Raw genomic sequence first — 23787 nt, 5'->3', positions numbered from 1 at the left:
GAAATAAAAATAAAAGGTTTTGTTGAATCGGCCGGTACTCGGCTCTGGTCCAAAATGCGCCTGGGAGCTTCATGGTCTCGGCACTCCGTGCAGCCACCCGCGCGGAAAACTCTCCAACAATGGCGCCGAGACCGCGCGTTGAAAACACCCAGGTGCAAAGCAAGCAGCCCAAACGGCCACCTTTCGTTCTCCGCTGTCCCGTGCCACATGGACCCTAGCTCCTTTAGTCCAACAACACCCCCCTCCTTCAACGTGGTAGTCCGTGGGCTGAGTAGGGTTTACATGCACCCCCCCCTCCCCCCCCACAACTTAACTTCCCGGGTATGTCCATGTACCCCCCACCCTAGGGGTTAGGAAAAACCATGTTAACAGAAAAAAACTCATTCCCAAGGTACCCCCCACGCATATTGTGATGTTACCCCCCCTGTGTCAGTGATTTCCGAAAATTAGGGGTAGGCGAAATTCAAATGGCCATAACTTTTTACCTAGTCATCCTATGGTTGCATATGACCCCTCAAAATGTTTGTCCTGGGACACTCTTTACAATGATATGTGTTATATGCAAATGAGGTCACCAGAGGTCAAACTATGAGGGAATGAGTTATTTTCTGTTAACATGGTTTTTCCTAACCCCTAGGGTGGGGGGTACATGGACATACCCGGGAAGTTAAGTTGTGGGGGGGGGGGTGCATGTAAACCCTACTCAGCCCACGGACTATGGCAAAGGCTCTACAAAGCTCCGAAAAGTTCTCTTCACAGGTGCACACGAGACAAAGTGACCGAGCCGAAAGCCAGACCGAGAGAGAGTGAGTCAGCAATTCTTCTTCTTCTTCTTTCCCTCACAATGCTGCCCACACAGCCAAGAGCTCCTCACCCATCAAAAGTGCACCAAAAAGGCCAGCCTTCTCCTCACAGGCGCAAACCAAAGATGGCCAACCTTCCTCCTCGATGCCACAACTCCCAGAATGCGATTCTGCTTTCTCTCTCCTTCAAAGCGCACTAACTCCACGACCCAGCCGAACAACCAAAACTGGCATTCTGCTCAAGTCCACGAGCAAAATTGCACCAGCACGAGCAAAGGAAAAATGGCGCAGCCTTCTTGTCCATGCCAAGAGACAGAGACAGACAGCCTTCTTCTTCATTTTTGAACCTTCTTGCTCTGACGTCACTCTGTGTCTGTCCAATCGCCCAGCTGTATTGGATTACCCCATCTCCACGACCAATGACGAACTTCGGGGCATGGCCTGCTGGCTTAGCTTGGCGTGAGCTTCATTAAGGCGTGGCTACTCGCCGATCGGCAATGTCCGGCACTTTCGGCGGTTATGGTGATTTAATGGTGTTTGTGGTTATTGTTGCTTGTAAAAACGTAGGAAAAGATCACAGGGGGCAATCACATACTGGGAGAAATTAGCCTTAGACCCTACCTAGTTAACATAGCTCCACCACCCCCCCCCCTGCCCCCCTCTGTGAAGACAGAATCATCTTAAGCTCACAGTTTCCCTACTTAATACATCGAGATGTCTCCTACTCGTACACGGTCCATGATATTACTATACAATCCTATCTCCACTACGGTATTTCATCCCCTACCCCCACAAACGTAATAGTATTTCAAAAAGTGGTGGACAGATTATGACCACTTCGTGGATGAGTTGGGTAGGTGACAAGAACAAGCCGATGCGATTTCTGTTGTGTGACAAGGACGAATGGTCCAGATGTAGATAGGGCCTATCATCAGTGGGATATGAATGAATGAATGAATGATCGTTTTAAGGCCATTTTCCCCACTAGAGTGGGGGTTAGCCTTGCCTTGCGGGCCCCATGACAATCATGGTTCCCTGTTTGAGGCAATGTTTTTTTTTATGGCCAGATGCCCTTCCTGACGCCAACCCTTGGTCGCCTCTTACGATGCGCAGGGATACGGTGTACCTATTCTAAACCAGGGTACACACCGTGATCATTCATCCCAGCAAGCTGGTACTCAATTTGCCGACCTCGGAAGGATGACAGGCTGAGTCAACCCCCCTGGCGTTAATTCAGCGATCGACCGGGATTCGAACCGAGGATCCTAGGATCCCAAGCCGGCACCCTAACCGCTAAGCCAACACCAGGCTACAGTGGGATACAAAACATAAACTCATGTTCAGCCTGGTGGAGCTCTACCGAGTGCCGTTCTAGTTGAGTTGGTGTAATACCCTGGATGATATCACTTCAAGATAAAATGGAGCTGAACTTTCAGTGTCCAGCAGATTCCATTTGTTATTTTGACTTCAGAGGGAGAGAGCGCGAGAGAGGACTCATATAGTCATTAACTCTGATTTAGAAAATTATTGGTGAAAAAAGTTGAAAGTTTGACACCTACTATAAAACGACGTATTTTCCAGCATATCAGCTCTTTAGAAATAGAATAATGTTTCAATGTATACATTGATACCATAAACAAGATGTTCAATCCACAGAGGTGAGCCTTTTAAGGTTGCATACCTACTATCTTCAAAGGGGATATTTCTTATCTAAGTTAACATAGTGGAATGTTTCACTTACCCTCTCCCTTACCTCCAGCCTCCTGCGCTCTGGTACCCTGGGCCTGGTCAAATCTCACAATTATACTTATTCCTCTCCTTACCTATTCCCTTGCTTTACTTTCATTTCCTCAAAACCTTATATCCCTTTTCTAACTCCCTCCCACACTTCCTTGGCCCCCTTTGTCGCTCATGATCTCTCCCTTCCTTTATCTCATTTTTAATTTCCTCAATGTAACCCCCATGCATTTGCAATAAATTAATGGCACCAAAGCCCCTTCTACCACCATTTTCAGTGGGTAAAATGTCTACGTTACACAAGGTAGGGTGGGTGGCAGTATAATTAACTTTGTGGAGTGCTGACCATTGTCTATTTTGGGATCTGTCCCAACAGGGTGAAACTTAATGAAAAACTGCATGTCAGCAGAGGGTGTTGTAACGGAGTGCCACCAGAGGGTGTTATAACGGATTGTCAGCAGAGGGTGTTCTAATGGAGTGTCAGCAGAGGGTGTTGTAACGGAGTGCCACCAGAGGGTGTTATAACGGATTGTCAGCAGAGGGTGTTCTAATGGAGTGTCAGCAGAGGGTGTTCCAATGGAGTGTCTGCAGAGGGTGTTCTAATGGAGTGTCAGCAGAGGGTGTTGTAACGCAGTGCCACCAGAGGGTGTTATAACGGATTGTCAGCAGAGGGTGTTGTAACGGAGTGCCGCCAGAGGGTGTTATAACGGATTGTCAGCAGAGGGTGTTCTAACGGATTGTCTGCAGAGGGTGTTCTAATGGAGTGTCAGCAGAGGGTGTTATAATGGAGTGTCCGCAGAGGGTGTTGTAATGGAGTGTCACCAGTGGGTGTTGTAATGGTGTGGCATCAGTGGGTGTTGTAATGGAGTGTCATCAGTGGGTGTAGTAATGGAGTGTCACCAGTGGGTGTTGTAATGGAGTGTCATCAGTGGGTGTTGTAATGGAGTGTCATCAGTGGGTGTAGTAATGGAGTGTCACCAGTGGGTGTTGTAATGGAGTGTCATCAGTGGGTGTTGTAATGGAGTGTCACCAGTGGGTGTTGTAATGGTGTGGCATCAGTGGGTGTTGTAATGGAGTGTCATCAGTGGGTGTTGTAATGGAGTGTCACCAGTGGGTGTTGTAATGGTGTGGCATCAGTGGGGTGTTGTAATGGAGTGTCATCAGTGGGTGTTGTAATGGAGTGTCACCAGTGGGTGTTATAACAGATAGTCAGCAGCAGGTGGTCTAATGGTGTGTCAGTAGAGGTTGTTGTAATGGAGTGGCACCAGTGGGTGTTGCAATGGAGTGTCACCAGTGGGTGTTGTAATGGAGTGTCACCAGTGGGTGTTGTAATGGAGTGTCATCAGTGGGTGTTGTAATGGAGTGTCACCAGTGGGTGTTATAACAGATAGTCAGCAGCAGGTGGTCTAATGGTGTGTCAGTAGAGGTTGTTGTAATGGAGTGGCACCAGTGGGTGTTGCAATGGAGTGTCACCAGTGGGTGTTGTAATGGAGTGTCCACAGTGGGTGTTGTAATGGAGTGTCACCAGTGGGTGTTATGACAGATTGTCAGCAGCGGGTGGGCTAATGGAGTGTCAGCAGAGGATGTTCTAGTTGAGTGTCAGCAGAGGGTGTTCTCATGGAGTATCAGCAAAGTGTGTTCTTGTGGAGTGTCAGCCGAGGGTGTTCCAGTGGAGTGTCAGCGGAGGGTGTTCTAGTGGAGTGTCAGCAGTGGGTGTTTTAGTGGAGTTTCAGCAGTGGGTGTTTTAGTGGAGTTTCAGAAGAGGATGTTCTAGCAGAGTGTCAGCAGAAGATATTCTAGTGGCGTGCCATCAGAGGATGTTCTAATGGAGTGCCAGCAGAGGGTGTTCTAGCGGAGTGCCAGCAGAGGGTGTTTTAGTGGAGTATCAGCAGATGGTGTTCTTGTGGAGTATCAGCAGAGTGTGTTCTTGTGGAGTATCAGCAGAGGATATTCTAGTGGCATGCCAGCAGAGGATGTTCCAATGGAGTGCCAGCAGAGCATGTTCTAGCGGAGTGCCAGCAGAGGATGTTCTAGTGCAGTATCAGCAGAGGGTGTTCTACTGGAGTATCAGCAGAGGGTGTTTTAGTGGAGTATCAGCAGAGGGTGTTCTTGCGGAGTGCTAGCAGTGTGTTTTCTAGCAGAGTGTCAGCAGTGGGTGTTCTCGTGGAGTATCAGCAGAGCGTGTTTCAGCAGAGGGTGTTCTAGTGGAGTTTCAGCAGAGTGTGTTCCAGTGGAGTTTCGGCAGAGGGTGTTCTTGTGGAGTGTCAGCAGAGGGTGTTCTTGTGGAGTGTCAGCAGAGTGTGTTCTTGTGGAGTATCAGCAGAGTGTTCTTGTGGAGTATCAGCAGAGGATATTCTAGTGGCGTGCCAGCAGAGGATGTTCCAATGGAGTGCCAGCAGAGGATGTTCTCGTGGACTGCCAGCCAAGGGTGTCCAGCGAAGAGCCAGCAGAGGATGTTCTAGTGCAGTATCAGCAGAGGGTGTTCTAGTGGAGTATCAGCAGAGCGTGTTTTAGTGGAGTATCAGCAGAGGGTGTTCTTGCAGAGTGCCAGCAGTGTGTGTTCTAGCAGTGTGTGTTCTAGCAGAGTGTCAGCAGTGGGTGTTCCAGTGGAGTTTCCAGCAGAGGGTGTTCTAGTGGAGTGCCAGCAGAGGGTGTTCTAGTGGAGTATCAGCAGAGGGTGTTCTTGTGGAGTGCCAGCAGAGCGTGTTCTAGTGGAGTGTCAGCAGAGGGTGTTCTCGCAGAGTGCCAGCAGAGGGTGTTCTCGTGGAGTGTCAGCAGAGTGTGTTCTAGTGGAGTATCAGCAGAGGGTGTTCTCGTGGAGTATCAGCAGAGGGTGTTCTAGTGGAGTATCAGCAGAGGGTGTTCTAGTGGAGTACCTGCAGAGGGTGTTCTAGTGGAGTATCCGCAGAGGGTGTTTTAGTGGAGTATCAGCAGAGGGTGTTCTAGTGGAGTATCAGCAGAGGGTGTTCTCGTGTAGTATCAGCAGAGGGTGTTCTAGCGGAGTTTCAGCAGAGGGTGTTCTCGTGGAGTATCAGCAGAGGGTGTTCTCGTGGAGTATCAGCAGAGGGTGTTCTAGCGGAGTTTCAGCAGAGGGTGTTCTCGTGGAGTATCAGCAGAGGGTGTTCTCGTGGAGTATCAGCAGAGGGTGTTCTCGTGGAGTATCAGCAGAGGGTGTTCTTGTGGAGTATCAGCAGAGGGTGTTCTCGTGGAGTATCAGCAGAGGGTGTTCTCGTGTAGTGCCAGCAGAGGGTGTTCTAGTGGAGTGTCAGCAGAGTGTGTTCTAGCAGAGTTTCAGCAGAGGGTGTTCTCGTGGAGTATCTGCAGAGGGTGTTCTTGTGGAGTATCTGCAGAGGGTGTTCTAGTGGATTATCTGGAGAGGATGTTCTCGTGGAGTATCAGCAGAGGATGTTCTCGTGGAGTTTCAGCAGAGGGTGTTCTCGTGGAGTGCCAGCACAGAATGGGGTTGCAAAAGGTTGTATGGAGATGTGCAGCCAGCTGTCCATCTGCATTTAAGTTGTGGATGTAAAATGATCCCATAGTACATTGGAAAAAATTGGTTCATTGCGTGTCAGTACCGTGGGCCTCATGGCCAAAACTGTTTGGAATTACTTCTGTAATTAGCACTACCTGCAGTATGTGAGCAGTACAGTAGCAGGTAAAGCCTCATTTTAATTGCCCTAACTGCCGTGGGTTTGATTCCCATGTAAGCTTAGTTGGAATTTCCACACCGTTTTGGAGTGGCGACCTATCCATAATTAATTGGTTCTTCGCCACGGGAAACGTTCGTGGTTAGTGGCTCTAATGCTCTGTTGAGAGTATGGGCCTGCAGTCGGAGGTGCAGCAATTGGAAAGCAACATGGAGGGTTGGAGGGCGGGGAAAGGGAAGTTGGGGTTGAGTCATCATTGGTACTTCTTGGAGATGAGTTGCCATCTTGGAAAATGAACTGTTACACCATTTGCACAACTTAATGATCGGAAACTGTGTGGGAAGGATGTGTTCCCAATAATTTGTAAATAGCGTATTCTTTTAAGATTAGACAAGTAAACGAAAAAACATGTTTTAGGGCTACACACATTTTTTCCTTTTTTAAAAGTTTTTAAACCAAATGTTTTTTTGTTTTTTTTCTAGTTTTTTAATTAAATTTTGATAGATGTAATTGTACCAGAAAAGAGCACCGTTGGCCAAATTTCAGCTCTCTAGGACGTATGGAACCGATAAAACGAACGGCTCAAAGATTTGAAACGGGACAAGTAAACAAAGTTCAGATGAAGCTAAATAAAAGTGTGTAAAAATGTATATTTCCTTCTAGACTGTCTACATTTAGTAGATAAGCAATATAATAGCAAAGGTTAACCCCCGTCCCCTCTCCACCCTCCCTCGTATGACCACCCCCTTCTCTTTCCTTACTCCTATCATTTTCCATCCTGTTTCCATCGAACACTATCCCAAACTCTTTTTTTTTCTCGTTTCCTTTACCTTGATTTTTCTCGATTTTAATTCTCAATATGGCACCCCCTGATTGATGCATACAGATGAAATAAATATCCAGTTACAGTTTCTCTACTGTTTCTACATCATCCATCAATCACTGCCTGAAGTACCTCTCATGCACATCTCACGACATATTCTGCCATCTGAAATCTCGACTGAAGCAGGGGGCGTCATTTCCAGGGAACATTATATTATTACACCTGCAGGGGATCCGCAAGGAATCTCATTAAAAACCACCGGTCGCCCTTGGGCATTCAGAACGTGGTGTTGAAGCTTTGCTGATGCCTGGTTCACAATCTGCTGATTACTGACATGCAGTTGCTGCCAACATTGAAGATGCCTACTGCACCTCCTCGACATTCTTATTGAGCAAGTCCACGATCACTCCGCAATGCTCTCCAGATTTTCCTGGAGTTACCGCTTTGCGTTTTTGGTGGATTTGCAATGAACACGAAATAACGAGCAAAAAAACCTTCCAACTTTCAGCTTTGTAAATCATTACTCATTCCGCATGTGTCATTTCCCTTGGAGCGATTTGCTTGGAAATTCAGGGGTATTTCCCTTGAAACGCTCACTGTGCACGATATAGAATTAACGGGATACCAGCGTCCCAGACATGGATGTTGTACCACCTGGTGACCTCTTTACATCTCCAACGTATCTCCGTGCATGGAGGGGATCAACACTCTCATTTGACCCAGGCATGTACTTCTTTCCACATGACAGCTATGGCAGTTGCCTCGACATTGCATGATAATGACAATGGAGTACCTGCATGTCCACCCTGTTCACCCAACCCTGACGGAAATGGCAGTCACAGCTATTCCTAAATGGGAAAGGCCACATAATGTCAACTTCCTGATGGAAGCGCGATAATAAAAGCACAACAAATTCCCCCGCACACCCCCTAGTTTAGATTATGTTTGTAATGAATGTATCGGATAAGGGGCTATCAACGTATACAAAAATGGCGGCCTACTGGTGAAACCACTGGAGGTTGTACATTTCAATCCAGCTGGAGTTATGAGCTAGGGGTTGTGGGTTAATAATAATAATCATTCCTTACACACCGTCTGACGCATAGGGTTACTGAGGCAGTTTCATTGGCTAGGGGGCACAATCCTGGAAGGGTCACTCACCCCTCGACGCAGGATACTCGAATGGCTCATTTTTCCCAGAACTGGTACTCATCAATAACACCACCTGTTGTTATTTGTGGCACGACCGGGACTTGAACCTTGAAATATTAAGGCAGTTACCTTCACTGTTAAACCACCACCACACTTTGAAGTTGTAGATTACATAACCGCAAACTACAAACCAGAAAATGTCAGTACATTGCAGATTGAAGACCTCACACCACTCATGTTGAAGGGATCAACAGTGATATTTAGGTTTTGCATCCCAAGCTTGTGGAAAACGAGCCAGTCTCAGGATAATCTCCACGCTTTTATAGGATTGTCCTCAAAAACCCAGCGGGCTCATTAATGACCTTCACGGAGGGGGGTAGCTTGTATACCAATCGGGTCTACATGATCTGCAATTCTGCACTTTGTGGTTGACCTTTTTTTCTTGACAGGAGCAACAGTAAGGTAGATCAGAGAGCAAGACAAACATCATACAGTAGACGAAACATCAAGGGAATGAACTAATAGGATAAGATGAATGTCAGGAAGGAGGGGGAAGAAATACTGAAACTAGCAAGTAAGATCGTTGGGTTAAGAAAGGTTAATGGGGGTAATAAAGAGTCAGAATTGGGGATGATAAGAGATGGTGTTGTACTGCTTGCTTGAAGCCCTGAAGCGAAGGATAAGACAGAACAGCCTCTGCTATATCCAGGTTCCAGAGATGGGAGAAGTGAGGAATAAGAGTTGAGAGTTGCAGCCAACCTGGATTTTGGAAATTGAACCAGGATGGGTTACTGCATCTTGGAGTTGCTGGGGAGGGTAGGAGGACTGAAACAGCAGATGGAGCAATGTTGGAGGCGTGGTGAAAAAAGACAGGAAGACCACCGAACTGCGTGGATATGAAAGCAACAGACCTTGTGCTTCAGCCTCATCGTGGGAGAGATACCAAAAGGGAACTTAGGATGTGCACGAAAAGCTGCTTTACTCAGCGCTACCTCCAAATCAACCGTTCTTTATGTTACATACAATTCTTTAAATGAGCTACCTGACAAGGAGCTTCAACGCAGGAGGAATGCAATGGGCTCATCAAGTCTGCACATAGGTTGCCAACCCGTGGTTGTTTGTCTGTGCTCAATCTTTTTTAATGGCTGAGTGTCAAGCAAGGAAGGAACACGTACTTTTTAAAGTCCTTGGTATGACTCGGCCAGGGTTACAGTCATGTGAAAAAGTAAGTACACCCCAGGTAAAGTTTTGACTTTTTCAACATATTTCAACATACAGCTATTTGATCTTCATTTCAACAATATTGAGAGATAAAGGTGATATAATATAACAAATATCATGAAACATTTACATTTTGTAGTCCATTGTATAATTTAAATAAACATAAATGCAAATTTCGCATGTGGAAAAAGTAAGTACACCCTTGGCTCTAATAGGTGGTATTGCCCCCTTTGGCAGAAACAACCTCAAGTAGGCGTTTCTTATAACTGTCTACCAGTCTCTGACATCGACTGGGAGAAATTTTTGCCCACTCCTCCATGTAGAATTATTTCAGCTGTGCGATGTTTGAGGGGTTTCTTGCATGCACAGCTCGTTTCAAATCCCCCCACAACATTTCGATGGGGTTTCGATCCGGGCTTTGACTTGACCATTCCAGAACCCTTCATTTCCTTCTTTTCAGCCATTCCTTGGTGGATTTACTGGTATGTTTAGGGTCATTGTCATGTTGCAAGGTTCACCCTCGGTTGAGCTTCAACTTTCCGACAGATGGCCTCACATTATCCTCAAGCACCCTCTGGTACAATGAAGAATTCATAATGGATTCTATGATGGTGAGCTGCCCAGGCCCTGATGCAGCAAAGCTGCCCCAAACCATAATATTTCCACCACCATGCTTTACAGTTGGTATCAGGTTCTTGTGGTCAAATGCTGTCTTTGGTTTTCGCCAAACATGTCTTCTGGTACTGTGGCCAAATAGCTCTACCTTTGACTCATCTGTCCAGAGCACATTGTTCCAGAAGTGCTGGTCTTTGCCTTGGTGTTCATTGGCAAACTTTAGTCTTGCCTTGATGTTCTTTCTGGACAGCAAAGGTTTCCTCCTGGCACACCTCCCATGTAGATCAAATTTGTGCAGCCTCTTTCCAATGGTAGTCTCGTGCACTTTGACATCAACAGTGGCAAGAGCTACCTGTAGGTCCTGTGATGACATTCTGGGGTTCTTCGAGACTTCTTTCAGCATCTTGCGGTCTGCTCTCGGACTGAACTTGCTGGGGCAGCCTGGCCTGAACAAGTTGGCAGTTGTTGTCCCCCATCGCACCGTGGAGCGAAAGGGGGACTATGGTTTTCCCCTCCGTCCGTGTGTGCATGCGTCCTTGCGTGTGTGCGTGCGTCCGTGCGTGCAGGCGTGCGTGCGAACGTGTGTGCGTCCGTGCGTGCATGCGTAAGCGAAGGACCGAATTTCAATTTCGTGTGGGGTGCAACCCACGTCAAAATCCAAGGTGGCCGCCGCCATGTATGTCTGACGCCATGTATGTCTGAACCTTGTGAGCGGAATATCTTGAAAGCGAAGTACCAACTTCTAATCTGGTGTGTGGGTTTATCTAGGCATAATAAAGAACGCTATTGAAAATTGGGTCGCCACGTCAAAATCCAAGATGGCCGCCGCCATGTATGTCTGAACCTTGTGAGCGGAATATGTTGAAAAATAAGCGAAGTACCAACTTCTAATCTGGTGTGTGGGTGTATCTACGCATAAGGAAGATCGCTATTGAAAATTGGGTCGCCACGTAAAAATCCAAGATGGCCGCCGCCATGTATGTCTGAACCTTGTGAGCGGAATATCTTGAAAAATAAGCGAAGTACCAACTTCTAATCCGGTGTGTGGGTGTATCTAGGCATACGGAAGAAAGCTCTTGAAAATTGGGTCGCCACGTCAAAATCCAAGATGGCCGCCACCATATATATATGTCTGAACCTTGTGAACGAAATATCTTGAAAAATAAACGAACTACTAACTTCTAATCTGGTGTGTGGGTGTATCTACGCATAAGGGAGAACGCTATTGAAAATTGGGTCGCCACATCAAAATCCAAGATGGCCGCCTTGCGTCTTCCACTTTGTCAACTCACATAACTTCAACGTCGGGGGACCTAGGCGTAACGCTTGTCTTCTCCGGACAGTCGAATGATTGATTTCAAATTGTTTGGAGATCTTTTTAAATCCCCTCCCAGACTCGTAGGCATCTATAACCTTCTTTCTGAAGGCCTCAGAGAGCTCTTTTGATCGAGGCCTGGTGACGTCGCACACTTCAACAACAAAGAGCAAGCCAAACTAAATGTCTGAGGTTTAAATAAGACAGGTTCCTCCAAGATCCTCTCTGACGATGTTGTAATCATTTGCACGTGAGCTGGTGCACCTGATTCCAATTTTAGGTATTTGAAGTAGTGATAAATGTCGGGGTGTACTTACTTTTTCCACATGCGAAATTTGCATTTATGTTTATTTAAATTATACAATGGACTACAAAATGTAAATGTTTTATGATATTTGTTATATTATATCACCTTTATCATCAATATTGTTGAAATGAAGATCGAATAGCTGTATGTTGAAATATGTTGTAAAAGTCAAAACTTTACATGGGGTGTACTTACTTTTTCACATGACTGTATATGTTTGCAAACCATATGTTTGCACCCTCTGCCCTCTGCCCTGAAACACCCTCTGCTGACACTCCACTAGACCACCCTCTGCTGACACTCCACTGGAACACACTCTGCTGACACTCCACGAGAACACCCTCAGCTGACACTCCACTAGAACACCCTCGGCTGGCACTCCACTAGAACACCCTCGGCTGGCACTCCACTAGAACACCCTCTGCTGAAACTCCGCTAGAACACCCTCGGCTGGCACTCCACGAGAACACCCTCGGCTGGCACTCCACTAGAACACGCTCGGCTGGCACTCCACTAGAACACCCTCTACTGAAACTCCGCTAGAACACCATCTGCTGGCACTCCACTAGAACACCCTCGGCTGGCACTCCACTAGAACACCCTCTGCTGGCACTCCACTAGAACACCCTCGGCTGGCACTCCACGAGAACACCCTCGGCTGACACTCCACGAGAACACCCTCTGCTGACACTCCACTAGAACACGCTCGGCTGGCACTCCACTAGAACACGCTCGGCTGGCACTCCACTAGAACACCCTCGGCTGGCACTCCACTAGAACACGCTCGGCTGGCACTCCACTAGAACACCCTCTACTGAAACTCCGCTAGAACACCCTCTGCTGGCACTTCACTAGAACACCCTCGGCTGGCACTCCACTAGAACACCCTCTGCTGGCACTCCACTAGAACACCCTCGGCTGGCACTCCACTAGAACATCCTCGGCTGGCACTTCACTAGAACACCCTCGGCTGGCACTCCGCTAGAACACCCTCTGCTGAAACTCTGCTAGAACACCCTCTGCTGACACTCCACGAGAACACCCTCGGCTGGCACTCCACTAGAACACCCTCTGCTGACACACCACTGGAACACCCTCTGCTGGCACTCCACTAGAACACCCTCTGCTGACACTTCACGAGAACATCCTCTGCTGACACTCCACTAGAACACCCTCTGCTGGCACTCCACTAGAACACCCTCGGCTGGCACTCCGCTAGAACACCCTTGGCTGGCACTCTACTAGAACACCCTCGGCTGCCACTCCACTAGAACACCCTCTGCTGAAACTCCGCTAGAACACCCTCTGCTGACACTCCACGAGAACACCCTCGGCTGGCACTCCACTAGAACACGCTCGGCTGGCACTCCACTAGAACACCCTCTACTGAAACTCCACTAGAACACACTCGGCTGGCACTCCGCGAGAACACCCTCTACTGAAACTCCGCTTGAACACCCTCTGCTGGCACTCCGCTGGAAAACACTCTGGTGATACTCCACTAGAACACCATCTGCTGATAATCCACGACAACACACTCTGCTGATACTCCACGAAAACACACTCTGCTGATACTCCACTAAAACACCCTCTGCTGGCACTCTGCCAGAACACCCTCTGCTGGCACTCCGCTAGAACACCCTCTGCTGGCACTCCGCTAGAACACCCTCGGCTGGCACTCCACTAGAACACCCTCTGCTGACACTCCACCAGAACACACTCGGCTGGCACTCCACTAGAACACGCTCGGCTGGCACTCCGCTAGAACACCCTCTGCTGGCACTCCACTAGAACACCCTCTGCTGACACTCCACTAGAACACACTCGGCTGGCACTCCGCTAGAACACACTCGGCTGGCACTCCGCTAGAACACCCTCTGCTGGCACTCCGCTAGAATACCCTCTGCTGGCACAACTAGAACACCCTCTGCTGGCACTCCACGAGAACATTATATGTTTGCGAACATACATAATACATTCTCCCACCGTCTCCCAATGCTTATTTTAATCTTGTCTTTTGACTCGATCACCGTCCCTCAATATGGAGACATAATCAAATAAGACTGCTTTGCCTGAGACATGGGGTGCTTTATGCAAAGAAACAAGTGCTTGTGTTTTAATGAATATCATACAAGGAGCCACCTACAAATACAAGTAGAGCAAAGTCGCAAAAGCAAAGTTGAAAGATGGCAAAAGGTTCCACCAGGAATGACTCAATATCAAATTTTAAGTTAAACTAATTTTCACGTTTTGACCCCTGTGACCATAAGTCCCCATCCCTTAGGCATAAACCAGACGTTAAATCCAAAAAATCTTTACATATTTCATGCGTCTCCCAATGTTGATTGCATATATAAAATCTTTTTAAAATGTGGCTATAATTGCATTTTTTGGTATTTGACCTTTTGACCCTGCCCCACGGGGCGGGCCAAAATTGTACTACTCTTGCTCCTCCTGCCATGTGGTGATCATAACTACCATGTTTGGTGAATTTTTGCACAACTGTTTAGGAGATAGCATGACGGATGGCCAGACACATGGAGCCGATTACAATATCCCCTCCCCCCCCCCCCCCCCACCCCCATTTTTTTCAAAAAGCATGGAGATACAAATGATGGCCGAGTGGTGAGACCACGAAAGGTTGTCCACTTAAATCCAGTTAAAGGGTATAGGGGAAAAAAATGAAGGAAAGGAGGTGGGATATTTAATGTCCACCAATCTATCTATTTCCTCGGTCATCTACTGTAAAAAGTTCAGTCTCTTTAACTTATAGACCTGTACTCTATTGGCATCCAGATCCAGGCTTGTGGCAAAAGCTGGTCACCCCCTGAACAGATGCTCATTATGATCTACAGTGCCTTCAAAAGTATTCACACCCCTTGACTTTTTTAACATTTTGTTTTGTTACAGCCTGAATTTAAAGTGGATTAAATTGAGATTTTTTTTGTCACTGATCTACACATAATACCCCTTAATATCAAAGTGGAATTTTTATGGTGTCCTATAGAGTATAGGGCAAAGCCGTCTAGAACAGTGTTTGTCCGTCCATATGTATGTACACATGCGACATTTAATGGGGGAAATAGGGGAAGGTCGGGTCTACAGAGTGTTGTATGTATAGTATGTATGTATGTCCCCTCAAACGTATACCAATCAGAGCTGAGGATCTGGTCACATGACAGGGTGATGTCATTACGGCAGTACGGCGGCTGACTCTCCGCACACCGCCATTTTGATTCCTATGTCGTTCAGGCCGAACATATCGTCGAACCTGTCATATATCACAATCACCATGCTCTACCTTCACGTTTTTCATTCAGTGTGAAACACAAACCAACCGATTGTTAAAATGATCATCAAATATCGAAAGCATCGGCGTTACGGCTCTTGCAACAATACGGTACGTATAGGCCTTAGGCTTCATGCCTCACCTTTGGGTCACTTCAGACAAATTATGCCCAGGTTTATTAATACAGTTGTGTATCGTTTCAGTAGCATCGTTTTTGTAATAATAATAATAACAAAATAGTAATTATAACCATAACACTTTAATCCCAATGTTGTGAATACAAAGTTAATGGATTGAAGCGGTGTATGGTTATGAATCAATGATGAGCGGTGTTCGGCACTAATATTAATAACTGCAGAAGTAAGGAATTCACATCGGTTTTTTTATAGTAATAATAATAACGTAACGTTAATATTATAGTAAATCTAATCGCAACACTAATCCCTTCGTAAACTGCAAAGTTACTGGAGGTTAAAATATATCATCTTTTATATATTAAAGCAGCTACAGTTTTATGTCCATCTGTCAAGCCAGTCATTACGTCTATGATGTCATTACGGCGTACGACGGCTGACTCCACCGACCGACATTTTAATTTAATAGTACACGGTACACCCGCTCACTACGGGAGCGGCAGGAAGGGTCATTCCTCTTTGGGGTATAGAGATTACAGTCTCTCTATGGTCGGGTCTCAAGAGCATTGGGTGTGTGTTCATTTACCAAGTTTTTGTGGAGAGATCGCCAAGTGGTTTAAGCATTTGAGCAAGCACTCCATTCAAAACCATTAAGGAATGGCTGGCTTGGCAAGCGCTAGCTAGCTGCTTGGTAAATGAGCACACCCCGGTCTCCCTCCCTTTTAGTTTCATGTTGAACAGCAGGAAAAGTGGGTTTAATTGGTGGTTTTCAAAACAAAACCTTAATTGGTGGGTTTCAAAAGGCAGCTATGAAAAACGCCACTTTTGCGGCAGGAAGGGTCATGCTATTTACCCAGCCATTGTGGGGTATATAGATTACAGTAGATCTTTGCTGAGTTCTGCAAGTAAAATCTTACCTCGCAGATGTCAGGATTCCTCCAAATTTATTTGTTTAATGTTATTCACAACATTAGCGACTGTTTAAAAAGCTAATCATATGTTTGTGGTTTATAATATTGTTGCGGATCGCGGACAGATGTTATATTGACCGAGCGGTGGTGTATTACCGCGTCCGAACAGTTACTCCCCGATTAGAACCCGATCCCGCCCGATTCCACTCGAACGTTGGCCGAATCGCGCTACGCTAAATCAATGAAGGAAAGGACACAACGGCTGGGATAAATGCAACGACACAAGGGGTACAGTTCTCAAGACCTCCGGAGGAGGATATAATTGGTGGTGGAAAAAAGGGGTAGATTACAAGGTAAGAGGTAAAGCACAGAAAAGATGGGCACTTAGACACAGTCTTATCTTATCCCCGACAGACCACAGACAAACGGGACAAGACTGACTTACACAGGGATTGATGGCAAGGAAGGACAGGTCGGTTGATGGCACAAGGTGCACCTTGGCTCAGGGACAGGATACAGCTCGGTCCAGTCCAGAGATGCGGGGAGGTATTGCCGCGCTCGGAGGTGGCGTCTTCTCTTTCCAAGCTGAGGGCGCATCTGACGTCACCTCCCTCTTCCTGCGCATGCTCAGCGGGGAGTGACACGCCCTCGGCTCGTTGGCTTCGCCCCAGATGGAATCGGTCCGCCGCTTCTATTGGGTGCGGGGGGTTACCGGGCTCCGCCCTTGACGAGGAGCTGACAGCGAGCCCCTGCGTGGTAACCCCGTCGGAGCACATGTTCAATGGCGGCTAACCAAGCCGGAGTGAGGACGCATACTCCCCGCGCCGCCGCCGCTGTTGTTGTTGTTGTTGTTGTACCATGAGGAAGAGCTGCGGGGAGGTATTGGGAGGTCCTAAACTTTCTAACGGTGCCATACAATCACATTCTGGTGCAACGAAGAGTCAGAATTAATGGAAACGAGTCCTTAACTGACATAGACTAAGAATAACTAGCAAGATGTCCTATAGTTGTCTACGTGAGATGCGGTGGACCTGGATGCGACATTTAATGGGGGAAATAGGGGAAGGTCGGGTCTACAGAGTGTTGTTTACAGAAAATGGGACTAGGGAATGGGGGATTGGGGATAGTTGGGAAGTATTGGGGAAATAGGGGAATATTTACAAGCGGATATGGATGGAGGCCAATCTCATATCCGCAACATTGCACCCTTCTCTACCTCGGGGCGTCCCGACCCGATAAATTTTTACTTACTTTAGTGTGGCACTCAGATGTAGTTCCCTCTACTATTAACTCAACCCTGAGTGCGACAGTTTTACAGATGTTCACAAATGAGTAAATATGTCCCCCTGCGACGTTGCACCCTTCTCCTCACAGAAACACACCCACAGGATAACCGAATCGCGGAAAGAATCCTCAAACTAAACATACAGCCGGTAGGGAGCATTATTTACACAAGACTGATATTTACACTACGATCCAGGACCTGTTCTTTGAGGAACACATGCAGATGTTATGCATAGAGAGAGCACGCATGCCAGCATCGATACACCAACCCACGAGTGCCCTGTGGCCCTACGGCCTTTAATAATGTGCAGAGCACCCCATCCAAGCACCAAAAGCACCACCCCATCATGTACAGTCAGCACCATCCGGTGCACCAATAAAGTGTTCAACAATAATGCACAATCAAGTGTCCATGGTCACCGGTGGTGTCGCAGCCGGCCGATGTTCTGCCGCTGGTCTTGCCTTCATGTGGTGTACTTGGCCTTCTGGCTTCTTTAAAAATAAAGAAAGGCGCCAACCGCGTCCATTTCTAAATTGTGGCCATCAGGGGGGCCAACTATAAGTGGTTCACCTGTATGGCATAGGTGCCAGGTTGACCCAGAGGTCCATCAACGGGTGGTGCTTGCCCGCAAAAGAACTGCGGTCCATGGTGGGCGGCCACAAAAATTGCGGTCCATATGGTGTATCGATCCAGGCAGCAAGCAGCGAAAGTACAGGCCCACAACTGCGGAGCCAGCACCTCTCTCTCCTCTCTCTCTGCCCCAAAGCCAGATCCTCGGAGGTGGGAGACAAAAAAAAGACAAGTGAGTAAGGTGGTAAGGGCGCAAAAGTGCACGCAATATTAGGTAATGCACACTAGGGGCACATGGGAACCAGGTGAGACAGGTACGTTCCTACCGTACGCCCCCCACCCCCCACCAGGTAACCTACATTGCCCCTCCCTTACCCCTTACTGTATCCACAAAACACAACACTACCCATAAACATCTACTTTACACATCAACAAACGTCCCTACTGTCTTCCCCGTTCCTCCCATAAACCAAATTCGTCTTCTCTCCCTCCTAACCAATCAAATTTGCCATTTCCAACTCTCATCAAAATTTGCCATCTCCAATTCAACATCAAAATTTGCCATCACCAATTCATCATCAGTCCCTCCGAAGGAGGGAGAGATGGAATCACCCCAATGTCTCATCCACGTCGTGATGCGTCTCACCAATCCAACAAGCAATTCTTATTTCCTGCAACACAGAACAAAGGAACACAGGTGTGGAGTCATCATCATCACCTCAGGTAAGTGGCTGCGTATGGTGCGACAGGTTCATCAATCCTAACTATTTCCTAAATGACTTTAACAACTTTACATTACCCGGGGTCTTTCCCTGCCAATCCATTGGCCAACTTACACTATGGGTTCTAAAAACCAATTCCCATTGACCAAACTGTGGTGCTTCTCAATTTGGGGTCTCACTCCCCCCCGATTCATCTCCCGGTGCCCTCGCACAATTTCTGGGCTGTGACGTGTAGCTCTCCCAGCAGGTCTACCCACCTGCACACCTCCACCACTGTAGTTGCCACCCGAGCTTACCTGCTCCTCACCCTAACCTAACTAACTGGGGAAGGCCCTCTCGCACTCTCACCCCCTCAGTGCCCTCTCTGGCACGGGCTGCCCGATCCACACCCGGGATCCTCAGGCACCCACTGACACTAACGGCTCCCAGAGCCCACCTGCGGCCTCACCTGGCCGACATCCTCACAGTGGTGGAGCGCCCAACCAACTACACACACTAACAGGCTACACGCCCAGCCATTTCCACAACACTAATGCACCCATCCACAATACCATTCTGCAACCGCACCACAAATGCCAATATCCAACCACAATTTACCTATCCGTGATGGGGGTCCACTCTTCCCCCATTCACACCTTCGCACCATGCACACCACTCCGTACCACTTACTCCAACTCTCTCCACACCACTCATTCTCTGCTCCATATATTCCACACACCTGTACTTGCACACCTGTGCTCTCACACCTGGTGCCACCTGCACCCTTCTCTCCCCAAGCGCATTCGCGCTGATCCACAACACTCACTACTCCCTCACTGCTCCACACACCTGTCCAGTTCTCACACAGCATCATCTCATCTAACTACTCCCCTCTGAAACTTGCGCTTCCCAGTCGTCCCTTTAAACTATTGCGCTCCCTCGTCATTATCATCCACACTAAACTACCTGCGTCCCCACTACAGGTATCAGTCACTAACTAATCTTAACGTTACCTAATGTCATCTCTAGATCCCTAACAATATAACCTAGCCCACCCGGGCTAGTTTTCACTGCCATACACCCCATAAACTATAGCTCCTTTGCCCCCACTTTGTGAGGGATGACAGAGTTGCCCTCCCACCACATCGGGCATCTCCCACTACCAATTTTGCACATCAAATTTCAACAAATCAAAAATTTGCCAATCACTACCCATCATCTGCCAATCATTACTGCCAATCCTTTGCCAATCATCAAATTTTGTTTTTTTTCTAATTTCGGGGCCAAAACACTAACCTCATCACACAGTCTACTCACTAATGCCTCTCGGTGCGCCAATTCCTGTCCAAAGCCCGGCTCCGTACAGCCAAGCCAGGAATGCGGGTTGTTTGGTGCCAGCGGCTGGATACGTCCCGCATTCGGTGCAGGGAAGGAGGTTTACCCGGGCCGAGATCCCATGCACCATCTCGGCACGGAGCCATCCCATGGCCCGATCTCGACCTGCCGGAATGCCTCAACAAAAAGTGGTCGCCATGACGACCCTTCCTATCGGGCTGCCCGCTCCGCCTAGTGGAGCACGGACGCGGCCGTTCAAAGCGAGGCCCAGCGTGGATCGCGTACGGCGGTCCTTTCGAACCCGCCGTGGCTCGGATCCCCGCTGGTTCTCGCGGCACGCGAAGCCCGGCACGCACCGAGGGCCCGATTCGGCTATAAGTCGTTCTAACCTCTAACCCGGTTACCGTCGATGCTTCACCTGCATGCTTACATGCATACGCTACCCCTCTCTTGCTCATACATCCAGCCGTTTCCATGCTCCTCGTCGTACCTTCTCTAACACACCCAGGTACACTCATTCCACTCCCAGCCTTGGTCACACACCTGACCACCGAACACTTTGGCACACATTCGTTGCTCGCACACCTCACCAACACACCTCTTCGCGCCCCCTCCTTGGTCACCTCCTCTGTGACAATCACAGGTGTGCTCTTACTCGCACACCCAACCACGTGCCTCACGACCAACTCAAGTGTGCATTCCCACACACGCTCTACCATTCCAGGTGTGCATCCTTCCATTCCAGGTGTACATCCTCGCTCACCTGTCACAACCAACTCACGCTCCTTGTCACTCTCACTACTCTCACCACCACTCTTGACAACGCACTCACCCTTACTCCCGACAGCGCACTCTTTCCTCATGCACCTGTCCGTTACACACCTTTCTCGCGCATCCTCTTGCGCACACTCTTTCGTTACATCCTCTGTAACTCTCACCACAGGCGTGCATTCTCCTTCACTCTTGACAGCGCACTCTTTCCCCATGCACCTGTCCGTTACACACCTTTCTCGCGCACACTCTTGCGCACACTCTCCCGTCACTTCCTCCGTAACACTTACCACACCGCGCTTCCATGTGCTCCCTCGCACACGCGCTACGACCGACTCACTCTCGACAGCACCCTCACTCCTTGGCACGCACTTTTTCCTCACACACCCCAGGGTCGGACTTTCTCGCACACCTCCTTTTTCGCACACCAGACCTGTCGCACACTTCACCAACGGCCTCTCACGAACACCCGGGTCCATCTCGACCCCCAAGCTTCTTAAATCACCTGGCGCATCATACGCACGACCATATTGGTCACCACTTACACCGGGTCCTCTTTCTCTTCGCTTCTCCTCCATCACCTGCGAATCCCTCATCCGGTTAATGAGCACATCATCACGATCCGAACACAGACTTTGGACCAATTCTTTTACTTCCTCCTTTATCTCTTTCTTATCCTCTCTCCGTCGCTTCTTAATTTCGCTCACCCCTTCTTCCACTTCTTCTAATTTCTGCTTCACCTCTTTTATGTCCCGGTACGTCTCCTCAAGCTCGTCCTCTAAGGCTACCTTGACCGTTTCCATGTGCGTCCTCACCTGCCGGTCCTTCGTCTCCATTACCTCTGTCACCTCGTCCAACCTCGTTGTCAGTCCCTCACGTACCATCTGACATTCCCTCTTCGTCGCTATCAAGTCGTCTTTTAGTTCTTTCTGTGTCGCTTTTAACCCTCCTAGTACCGCAGTGTTCCTTTGTACCTGCTCCACTAACTCAGTCTGTCCCACCGTCAGCTGTTCCACCTCCTGCGTCAGGTCCTCTATGCCCCCTTGTAACTTTACAGTCCCCTTTCTCACCTCCTTCTCCATGCGCTCCTTACAGTGCCTCACCTCCTCGCGCACTCCTCCGACCTCCTCACTCACACCTCTTCTGATCTCTTCTCCCATCACTTGCATCTCCTGCCCAGATGCCACCCTCATCTGCTCCATTTCCTCCCTGTGAGCATCCAACTTAGTTTCTACCCCCATTCTGACCCCCTCTATCTGCTGCCCCATTTTTTAAACTTCCCTTTCCACTTGGTCCCTCATGTCCCTCAATTTGCCTTCCATACTGTTTTCTAACCCCTCTAACCCCTTTTGCATCCCTTCCATTTGATTCTCTTGAGCGGCCATTCTGTTTTCTACCCCCAATTAACCCCTCCTGTATTTCCCCTAATCTATTGTCTAATCCCTCTATTCTACTCCCTAACCCTCCGATCTGGGCCCCCATCCTTTGTTCTAACCCCTCACCGGTACCCCTCGCTTCGTCCCTCATTACCCCCATTTGGCCCTCCAATCGCTCACCCTGAGCATCCATCCGGTTCCCCATTACCCCCATTTGGCCCTCCAATCGCTCACCCAATCGCTCACTATCAGCCCTCATTTGCTCACTATTAGCCCTCATATCGTCCTTCTGCAGGTTGAGGGACGCCTGCATTTGCGCCATAAATTGCTCCATGAGGGCCTGCATTTGGGCCATCCCTCCCACTTGTGCAGCGGGTGCGGCCGCCGCAGCCATGTGCGAGGCGCTATTTTGCGAACCTGCCGCCCTCACTGCTTCGCTCTCCTCTTGTCCCTCAATTTGGTCCTGGATCGACCCTGCCTCACTCTCCTCTACCGGAACCCAGCCGTCTTGATCCGCCATAGCGCGACTTTCAAAATTCGGGTTTTTATTTTTGTAAAACAAAATCAAATTTCGCCGTTAATAATTTCGAGTGCGTGAAGCGCGCTTCGGGTCCAATCCCACTTCCCGACACCAATTGTTGCGGATCGCGGACAGATGTTATATTGACCGAGCGGTGGTGTATTACCGCGTCCGAACAGTTACTCCCCGATTAGAACCCGATCCCGCCCGATTCCACTCGAACGTTGGCCGAATCGCGCTACGCTAAATCAATGAAGGAAAGGACACAACGGCTGGGATAAATGCAACCACACAAGGGGTACAGTTCTCAAGACCTCCGGAGGAGGATATAATTGGTGGTGGAAAAAAGGGGTAGATTACAAGGTAAGAGGTAAAGCACAGAAAAGATGGGCACTTAGACACAGTCTTATCTTATCCCCGACAGACCACAGACAAACGGGACAAGACTGACTTACACAGGGATTGATGGCAAGGAAGGACAGGTCGGTTGATAGCACAAGGTGCACCTTGGCTCAGGGACAGGATACAGCTCGGTCCAGTCCAGAGATGCGGGGAGGTATTGCCGCGCTCGGAGGTGGCGTCTTCTCTCTCCAAGCTGAGGGCGCATCTGACGTCACCTCCCTCTTCCTGCGCATGCTCAGCGGGGAGTGACACGCCCTCGGCTCGTTGGCTCCGCCCCAGATGGAATCGGTCCGCCGCTTCTATTGGGTGCGGGGGGTTACCAGGCTCCGCCCTTGACGAGGAGCTGACAGCGAGCCCCTGTGTGGTAACCCCGTCGGAGCACATGTTCAATGGCGGCTAACCAAGCCGGAGTGAGGACGCACACTCCCCGCGCCACCGCCGCTGTTGTTGTTGTTGTTGTTGTACCATGAGGAAGAGCTGCAGGGAGGTATTGGGAGGTCCTAAACTTTCTAACGGTGCCATACAATCACATTCTGGTGCAACGAAGAGTCAGAATTAATGGAAACGAGTCCTTAACTGACATAGACTAAGAATAACTAGCAAGATGTCCTATAGTTGTCTACGTGAGATGCGGTGGACCTGGATGCGACATTTAATGGGGGAAATAGGGGAAGGTCGGGTCTACAGAGTGTTGTTTACAGAAAATGGGACTAGGGAATGGGGGATTGGGGATAGTTGGGAAGTATTGGGGAAATAGGGGAATATTTACAAGCGGATATGGATGGAGGCCAATCTCATATCCGCAACAATATTTTACAAGCCCGGCTACGCCGCTGTTAGACTTTCGGTCTTGTTTTTTTAGAAATCATTACT

This window comes from Myxine glutinosa, chromosome 9 (genome assembly GCF_964187855.1).
Source record: "Myxine glutinosa chromosome 9, kmMyxGlut1.1, whole genome shotgun sequence".
Lineage (NCBI taxonomy): Eukaryota > Metazoa > Chordata > Myxini > Myxiniformes > Myxinidae > Myxine > Myxine glutinosa.
The sequence above is the reverse complement of the archived record's forward strand: the minus strand, read 5'-3'. Positions refer to the sequence as shown.